General features: G+C 34.9%; 1 pseudogene; it reads left to right on the top strand.

The window, feature by feature from the left end:
* Positions 1 to 837: 837 nt before the first annotated feature.
* Positions 838 to 2,473, top strand: LOC107860965 (annotated as a pseudogene).
* Positions 2,474 to 10,096: the final 7,623 nt, after the last annotated feature.

Raw genomic sequence — 10,096 nt, forward strand, 5'->3', positions numbered from 1 at the left:
GTTTTATAATTCTATCATCTGCTAAATATAATTGTATTGGTGTATCTATTCCTTCTCTAAAAATACTTTTATTAATATCTTTGTTCCTTCAAGGTGTACATATTTTATTGGGTCTTTACTTTTTATATTGTTCATTTCTTTATTAATTATTCTTTTTGTTACTAGTGGTATACTAGCTCTACTTTTTGCATATCTACAGTCTATTACATGTTCTTTTTGGCTTACTACATAGTATTCTTCCCTTTTTCTACTAAATATATTTTTTATTGTTGGTATTTTAAATATTTTTTCTACACTTAAGTCTAACTTTTTTCCTTTTATTTCGTCAAATATATTACTGTGAAATATTATTTTTTGATTTGTTCTTTCGTCCTTTAAATATTCTTCCTTTGTTATTATTTTGATATCTTCTTCAGTTATTTGGTTCATTTTTATATCTTCTTCAGTCATTTGATTCATTTAATTCACTATCTATTTCATTATGTGTTTCATTCTCCGAAATTTTCTATATACTATCTTCACTTTCTAATTCATAATCTATATAATCCATTTGTATATATTCTGTATTTTCTATTTTTATTTCTGATATTTATTTTTTTTTGGATTTTTTGGTAGTTTGGATTTCAAAATAGGTCATTTTTTTTTTGAAACGGATGGAGTATATATAACTACTATATATACCTCATTAGAATATGCCACCCATATAGCAACACTCATTTCTTTCTTCTTTCTACTTTTTTCTGCCACTCGAACATACAGAAAAAAAAAAAAAATGTTTCACGTGCTTACTCTTGTTAGCTTTTCTGTGACTTTTAAACACAAAAACATCAAGACAACATGAAGCTCCTATCGAAGAAATCCACGTGCACCTCGCATGGACAGGATTCTTCATACTTCCTAGGATGGGAGGAGTATGAGAAGAACCCACATGATGAAACTCGTAACCCTAAAGGAATCATTCAGATGGGTCTTGCAGAGAATCAACTCTGATTCGATATATTAGAGTCGTGGCTTGCTCAAAATCCAGATGCAGCTGGATTTAAGAGAAATGGGCAATCAATATTTAGGGAACTTGCCTTATTTCAGGATTACCATGGCCTTCCAGCTTTCAAAGACGTAAGTCACTGCGATAAAATTTAGCTTATATACATTGACGGACACTATTTGTATTCTTGCTTGGCTTATGCTTATAATTATTGATTTCATAATCTAACGTTACATTTTATGCAGGCATCGGTTCAATTTATGGCTGAAATTAGAGGCAACAAAGTGAGCTTTGATTCAAACAAGCTTGTACTTACAGCTGGAGCTACTTCTGCAAATGAGACACTCATGTTTTGTCTCGCTGACCCCGGCGATGCTTTTCTCCTTCCTACTCCATACTAACCTGGGTATGTTCCTTTGTTTCTAAAATTTAATTTATGCAGACATTATTAGTGGTGTATTTTAACCTGTTATAGAAGGCGACCTACATTATGTTCTTTACTAATTATGGTAATGTGAAATAATGCAGATTTGATAGAGACTTAAAATGGAGAACTGGGGCTGAGATTGTGCCAATACAATGCACAAGTTCAACTGGCTTTAGAATCACAGGATCCGCTCTTGAAGAAGCTTACCAAGAAGCCGAAAGGCGGAACCTTAGAGTGAAAGGGGTTCTAGTCACTAACCCACTGAATCCATTGGGCACAACATTAAGCAAACACGAACTGGAACTTCTTCTAACTTTCATTGCTACAAAATGCATCCATCTCATAAGTGACGAGATCTATTCTGGCACTGTTTTAAACTCGCCTAAATTCGTCAGTGTCATGGAAGTATTAATCGAAAATAACTACATGTACACCGATGTTTGGGATTGAGTTCACATTGTATACAGCCTTTCCAAAGATTTGGGTCTCCCAGGATTTCGAGTTGGTGCCATTTATTCCAATGACGATATGGTTGTCTCCACAACCACAAAAATATCCAGTTTTGGATTGATTTCATCCCAACCTCAGTACCTTCTTTCTGCTATGCTATCGGACAAAAAATTCACGAAAAAGTATGTGTCCGAAAATCAAAAGAGGTTCAAGAAACATCATGAAATGATAGTTCGAGGTCTTAAAGAAATTGGGATCCGCTGCCTTGAGAGCAATGCTGGATTGTTTTGTTAGGTCGACATGAGACACCTCCTAAGTTCAAACACATTTGATGGAGAAATGGAATTATGGAAGAAAATAGTGTACGAAGTTGCGCTAAATATTTCACCTGGATCGTCGTCGTACTATTGTACAAAACCGGGCTGGTTTTGTGTATGTTTTGCTAACATGACCGAAGATACGCTAAGCATCTCCATACAATGTTTGAAGGCTTTTGTTGATTCAAGTACAAGGGATAAAGACATCAAAAATCACCAACATTCTAATAAGAAGAAGTCTTCTCCAAGTGGGTTTTTCGACTATCGTTTCATGAACGTCAAAGAGAACGATAGTCTAGCTATTATGAAGTTCCCTTATTATTTGTCCAAAGGATTTTTTTTTAATCTCATATTTCATTAGTTATTGAGTCTCCTAAATATTTTGCATCATAATACATAAATTCTTTTTAATTGTACAGGGGCACTCCATCTATATGATTGGACGAGAAGTGTGTTGGACAATAAAATTTTGAGACCGAAAAATAAGTAATAGAGACAAGAAAAATATTGCAACAATCAATTTATTTATTTCAATATGTGAGTGTTACCATCTCTATAGCCTTTTCAAATATAAATTCAAGGGCTTAAAGCTTGATCTTGAATTTGAACTTGATTTGATGATTAGAGGGACTTAATTTTGATGTGCTTGAATTAAAGAGTTTTTGAGCTTGTTCTTGAATATTGCAGTCTTGATCTTGAATCTTATGAACTTAATTTGAATATTTGAGCTTTGTAGAGAAATTGTGGCGTTTGATCCATGAGTTTTCTCTTGCTTCTTGATAGAGTTTTGTTCTAGGGGTGTTTTTCTGAATTATGAGACCCCTATTTATAGTTGTGGAAAAGAAAGCCTTTGACCAATAAAATTTAGGTGATGTGGCACCTTTTATGGGCTTTTGATTTCACTTAGCTTGCTACATCATTCTGACCTGTGGCATGGTTCTACTGGCTCCTTCACTTGACTTGGCATGCCACGTCATTTAACACGTGACGCTTATTTGGACCTCTAGAATATGAAAATATCTTGGACTTAGCAAAGTGGGGCTCATCATTTGTAGCCCAATAAAAATTAAACTTTAATTAAATCCATATATGTTTGGACTTAAGTAATTAATCCAATTATATTAATCCATAATATTTATTTGGGGCTAATCTATTTTGAATTTAACATAATCCGAATTTCGTACTGATTTCAATTTAATAAAATTTTGTTGCCCACAAAATACACCTACTTCAAGATTTGTCGAGATATTTAATATTTTTGAGACTAGACTTGAAGTATGATTTATTTAAACATGCTTCCTTCGTGCTTCAAAGATTTCTATAAAGCTAAACCATGCAATTTACATATTGATACTACTAAAAAAGTATCTTATTTTTTTTATGAATCTCTACATGTAAGACCCATTGGTGAGGCATGATATCTCATTTCAAATATATTTTGAAAAACTTTTTACCGCCTTACTTAACAAAGAATAAAACTCTTCCAATTTGAATTTATATTGGAGAAGGAAACACCCCCAATTTGAATTTGTATGGGAGAAGGAAACAACCTCCAATCTAAATTTGTATTGGAGATGAAAACTCTTTCAATTTGTATTGAAGAAGAATACAACCACCAATTTAAATTTGTATGGGAGAAGGAAACAACCTCCAAGTTGAATATGTATTGGAGATGGAAGCTTTTCCAATTTGAATTTATATTGGAGAAGAAAACATTCATCCTACAGATGTAGATTCTCCACTTTTTCAATATCAATTTTGGGGTTTTTAATCCATGAACAATATTGAGGTAATTTCTCCCCCTCCTACTTTTCTTTTATTTTCGCCACTTTTTTCATCACAACATCTTAGTGGTAGAAAATTCATATCTTATTGTAGGAATATCAAAATCATGAACCGTTTGATATTTCAGAAACTAGACTTCGTGATCTTAATATATCAAAAATTCATCTTTAAATTCCTTCAATACCATTATTGATAATTTTCTTGCATTTAGCCCTGAATTTTATCATGCTAAAAATTTCATATCTGCGCGTTTTTACTAAAACTTTCATATCTTGAAGCAGGAATGATGAAATTGCAAGATGCTTGATTCTTGTGAAACTAGACACAAAGATCTACAACATACTCGGAATTCATAATTTAATACCTTCGATATTATTTTAGGTTTTATCCCAAAATCAACATTGATTTTTCATGTGTTATCAATTTCAGATTTATGCGACGTCACCAAAAATATTATATCTCAATGTGGGAGTATCAAAATTATGATCTGCTAGATTTTATAGATCCCAGAAACATGCATATATAACATATTCAAAATTTAAATTTTAACATTTCTTGAATTGTTCTAGACAATTTTTTGAAGTCGATCTTGTATGATGTCCAGCAGAGGATTCCAGATTTGCATCGCCTCACCAAATAATTTATATCATGATGTGGGACCATCATCATCAGAGAGAGTTTTAATTTCTTAAAACTAGTTGTTGTGGGCTTTATTCTCGTCCAGGTATCTTGTCTCAATACAAGGTTGTGATATACAGCTTTCAAGATCATAACACGCTGACGGGTAACATCCTTTCTATTTGTGTTTTTACTTTCTTTCTTGTTTCCTTCTCTTTTTTTTGCAGGGTTGAAAAAATATGCAACAATGGATTAAGTTCCGAGAGTTTAACTTCATCTCCATTACCTTAAGACTGAATAATTTTTCTCGAAGACGGTGGACACCGGCTTAAGGTGCGAGAGTTTAAATTTGCCTCCGTCACCTTAAGACCGAAAGATTTTTCTTTAAGATGGTGGACACCGGCTTAAGGTGCGAGAGTTTAACTTTGCCTCCATCACCTTAAGACCGAAAGATTTTGCTTGAAGACAGTGGACACCATCTTAAGGCGCGAGATTTTAACTTTACCTCTGTCACCTTAAGACTGAAAGATTTTTCTTGAAGACGGTGGATACCGGCTTAAGGTGCGAGAGTTTAACTTTGCCTCCGTCACTTTAAGACTGAAAGATTTTGCTTGAAGATGCTATGGTTTTCTTTAAGTATGGTCCCTTTTATCGATGCACTTATGCAATGGTATTATTTAAGTATGGGCTTTTTCATTGATGCAGTTATGCAATGGTCTTCTTTAAGTATGGATCATTTTATTGATGCACTTGAGCAATGGTCTTCTTTAGGTATGGGCCCTTTTCCATAGCCAGCTTAAGGTGCAATGGGGAATATTTTATCCACCTTAAGGCATGAGAATTTTGAGATCCTTTTAAGGATAAATCCATGAAAGTCCATCTTAAGGTGCAAAGAGATAAATTTTTTCCACCTTAAGGCATGAAAATTTTGAGATCTTTTTAAGGATAAACCCGTGAGAGGCCATCTTAAGGTATAAAGGGACAAATTTTGTTCACCTTAAGGCATGAAAAATTTTGAGATTCTTTTAAAGATGAACCTGTGAGAAGCTTGCTTAAGGTGTAAAGAGATAAATCTTGTCTACCTTAAGGCATGAAAACTTTTAAGGATAAACACTTAAAGGGACAAATCTTGTCCACCTTAAGGCATGGAAATTTTGATATCCTTTTAAGAATAAACCCGTTAGAGGTCTGCTTAAGGTGCAAAGGGACAAATCTTGTCCACCTTAAGTCATGAAAACTTTTACAGATAAACACGTAAGAGGTTAGCTTAAGGTACAAAGGGACAAATTTTGTCCACCTTAAGGCATGAAATTTTTTAAATCTTTTTAGTTGTAAGCTTGGAGAACTTTAGCATTCCAAATACCATTAAAGTAACTTTTTCCCTTTTCGACGGGTTGCCCCATTGAGCCACAAATATTTGGAGTAAGTCCAAAATTTAATTAGAATAGTTTCATACTTGGCGTTCGTATGGAGGATACTGGAAGAAAATATTATTTTTACACTCATTCAACTGAACTCAAAAATAAATTCTAAGCGCCTATGTACCTCAGTGAAGAGGATCAAGTCACAACGTAGTTCTGGGTGAGTGTTTTTTTTTACGTACCAACTTTTGCCTAGGCCACCTCTTTTGAGGTTTTCAACCTAGAGGACTTCTTTATTTATTTATATTATATTTTTTTGAACCGTACACAGTTTATACTCTTGCGGGCTAGGAGTATAATCTTTCTTCAAGGATAGCACTTCTTCAAGAACTTGGCATTGATAGGGCCAATTTTCAGGCCATTTGCATTAACAAGCTTGTAAGCACTATTTGAATATACTTCTTGTACGATATATGGTCCATTCCACCTTGGGGTAAATTTGCCCCAGACTTACAAGAAGTAATAATGGGCCTTCTTACGGCAAGAACTTGATCTCCAACTTAGAAGCACCTCAAGAGAACTCTTTTATTGAAAGAACAAGATAAACGGGCTTGATCACATTTAAGATTTTGTTGAGCCTCTAGTCTCTTTTCATCAAGAGCTTTTAACTCCACAAGGCGTAACTTAGCATTTTCTTCATCAGTGAAACCTTCTTGAATAGACAGTCCCAAAGAAGGTATTTGACGCTCAAGTGGCAAGACAACTTCAACTCCAAAAGCAAGCGAATATGGGGTTGCTTGCGTTGGTGTGCGGTAAGTTGTTCTATATGCCCATAAAGCTTCTTCCAACTTGGAGATAAATTTCTTCAATTGATTGCATATAGTCTTATTAAACACTTTGGCTAGACCATTTGCGGCAGCATGGTATATAGAAGACTTACACTACTTGAAGTCAAAGAGATCACAAATCTTTTTCATCAATTTGTTATAAAACGGCTTGCCATTGTTGGTTATTATATATTGAGGGATTCCAAAGTGGTAGATGATATTTAATCGAATGAAATTCACAACATTATCCTTCTTTACTTCTTTGAGAGCAACAACTTTGGTCCATTTTGAGAAGTAATCTATTGCGGCCAAGTTGTATAGGTGTCCACTTGAAGATTTTGGCAGTGGACCAACAACATACATTCCCCAAGCATTGAATGGCCAAGATACTACAGTTGGGTGTAGTACTTTAGGAGGTTGATGTATGAAATTCACATGGAATTGACAAGGTTTGCATCTTTTAGCATAGTCCAAGTAATGTTTTACCATCGTTAGTCAATAGTATCCCATCCCTTTAATGTGAAAATGGAGTTTCATTTCGGATTGATGCGATCTACAAACACCTAAGTGTTCTTCTTACAAATCTTGAATTGTTACTTGCTCTCCTAGACATTGCAAGAGTATTCCTTTAAACGATCTTCTGTATAACGTGTCTTTATACTAAAGAAAGCGAGGTGCACGACAACGAATGTCAGTACTTCTCCTTGGATCCTCTGGAAGTATTCCATAACATAATTAATCAATGATAGGTTGTCACCAATATTCTTTTACAGCTTCAAACACAGCAACGAGGTATTCAACCTTATTTTCTACATCCCCATTTGACGTAAGTACTACCCATTCTTGGTGGATAGTAACTCGTGTCTGATTTGGAAGACTTAGGGTTGAGGCCAAAGCAGTTAGGGCATCATCTTGCTTATTTTCTTTCCTTGGCATATGCTGAAGGTTTACTTCTCTAAGCCACCCCATCAAGTTTTGCGCATAATTGTAATATGGCCGTAGCTCAGGATTTTTTACTTCATAGCTTCCCAAAAGCTTCTTGATCACCAATTGAGAATCACCAAACACTTGTAATTATAGTTGTTTCATATCAACTGCAATATCAAGTCCAAGTATTAATGGTTGATATCTAGCAACATAATTAGAGTAATGGTTTGTTAGGGTAAAAGAGTATGGGATGACCACTTCTTGTAGAGTAACGAACACCACACCGGCTCCAGTCCATCTCGATGTGTGGCACCATAAAAGTATATATTCCATGGGGGTCTGGCTTTAATAACCATTGCATTTTCATCAGGAAGTTTATTGCTCAGTTCCCATTCATCAGGTATCGGGTGGTCTTCCAAGAAGTCAGTTAATGCCTATCTCTTTGTGGCCTTTTGGGGATATACACAATCCTAAACTGCTGAAATTAAAGGCCAAGATGAACAACATGATCCTGAAGGTAGTGCTACATTTTTTGAATTGAGAAGGCCAATGCCAAACACAACTTTTCAATTGGAGAATACTTTAGCTTATTTAGTGTTATCATTCTACTTAGATAGTAAAGATAGTTCTCCTTTCCTTCACTATTTTCTTGAGCCAGTAGTGATCCAACTAACCTCTCTTGTGTCGCTATGTAGCTTATTATGTATGATTTGATACTCTCAATGGCATTACTACAAGTTTGGTCATTCAAAAAAAGCATCCTTCTTCATGAGATGGCTAAATGGTTGGCATTTTCCGATAAGATTTGAGATGAACCTCCTTAAATATGCTAGCCTTTCTTAAAGACTTTTTAACTCTTGAATATTTTAAGGATCAGGTATCTTCAAAATTGCATCGACCTTGGCTTGATCAACTTCAATTCCTCGGTGTCACATAATAAAGCCAAGAAACTTTTCAAAAGTAACTCCAAAGTCACACTTTAATGGATTCATCCTAAGTTGATATCTTTGAAGTAACTCAAACACCATTCTTTGGTCTTTTTAGTGGTCGTCTCTCTTTCTTGACTTCACCACTAGATCATCTACGTAGTATTCAATATTTTTATGGAGCAGGCTGTTAAAGATATTTTTTATATCCCTTTGATAAAAGGCGCAAGTATTTTTCAAACCAAAATATATCACTTTGTAGCAATAAATACCTTTAGGTGTATGAAATTGAGTGAGTTCTTCAACCTTTGGTATGATGCGGATTTGATTATAGCCGAATAAACCATCCATGAAGGACATTTTCTTATAACCAGTGGTTGCATCAATCATCAACTCTGGTATGGGGATTGGAAATTCATCCTTAGGGCAGCTGTTATTGAGATTCAAAAGTCGACACAAACTCGAAATTCGTCCATTTTTTTTTTGTATTGGAACAATACTTGAAATCTATGTGGGATATTTGACTTAATGAATAAAGCCAGATTCAATGAGTTTGTTAACTTCATTTTCAATCAACGGAACCAACTCTGGCGTAAAGCACCTTTGGGCTTGCTTAATAGGACGTGCCCCGTTCTTGACTTGCAAATGATGGACTGCTACTTTTGGATCTAAGCTAGGTATTTCTTTGTAACTCTAAGAAAAGACATCAATATATTCTTTGAGTATGTCCATATAAGCAACTTTCTCTCTCTACTTCTAGAAATGCACTCAGGTAAGTTGGTCTTGGGTCTTCATCAGTTCCAAGATTAACTCCTTTAAGGGATCTATTATGGCCTTTACTCCTTCTTCAAGTTGTGATGGGGCATATACAGCATATTTCTCCTCTTGGGGGTCATCATCGTTGATGGATATATGATAACACCAGAAAGCATCTTCTATTTGCTCATCAACCTTCATTTGAGATGAGACATATTTCTTATTCTGGATCGTTACATGATTTAATGAGCCAACACTTTTTTCATCTTCCTTACATTTCTTGGTATAAAACATAGTATGAGCCTTTTATTTTAACACCCCAAAGCATAAAACCACTTGTTTCATCTGCCACCTCATTCTAGAAGGAATCAAACTTTGGAAATCCTTATGTATTTTAAGTGAAGAGTGCATCATCGTGCTTTGAAAACTTCTCTGACTCGTTTTGCTTTTCTTCTTATTTAAAGGTCCCAACCTTTCGAACATAAAAGTTCTTGTAGTTAGTTCTTCAAGTCGGTCAAAGAAAAAAGGCCTTTTGTTGGATGTAGTAGACTCTTCTTCTACAGTGATATAGTTACTAATCACCCTTCTTATAGAGATATGAATTGAAGGTGGCTACGTGTATCCTAGGCTTTCATGTGCCTGCCTAGTTGTACCTTCCGATTTTTCCAAGCTTGATGGCTCATTAGGATTATATCCAACCTTTAGAAATAGCTTGTA

This window comes from Capsicum annuum, chromosome 2 (assembly GCF_002878395.1).
Source record: "Capsicum annuum cultivar UCD-10X-F1 chromosome 2, UCD10Xv1.1, whole genome shotgun sequence".
Classification (NCBI taxonomy): Eukaryota; Viridiplantae; Streptophyta; class Magnoliopsida; order Solanales; family Solanaceae; genus Capsicum; species Capsicum annuum.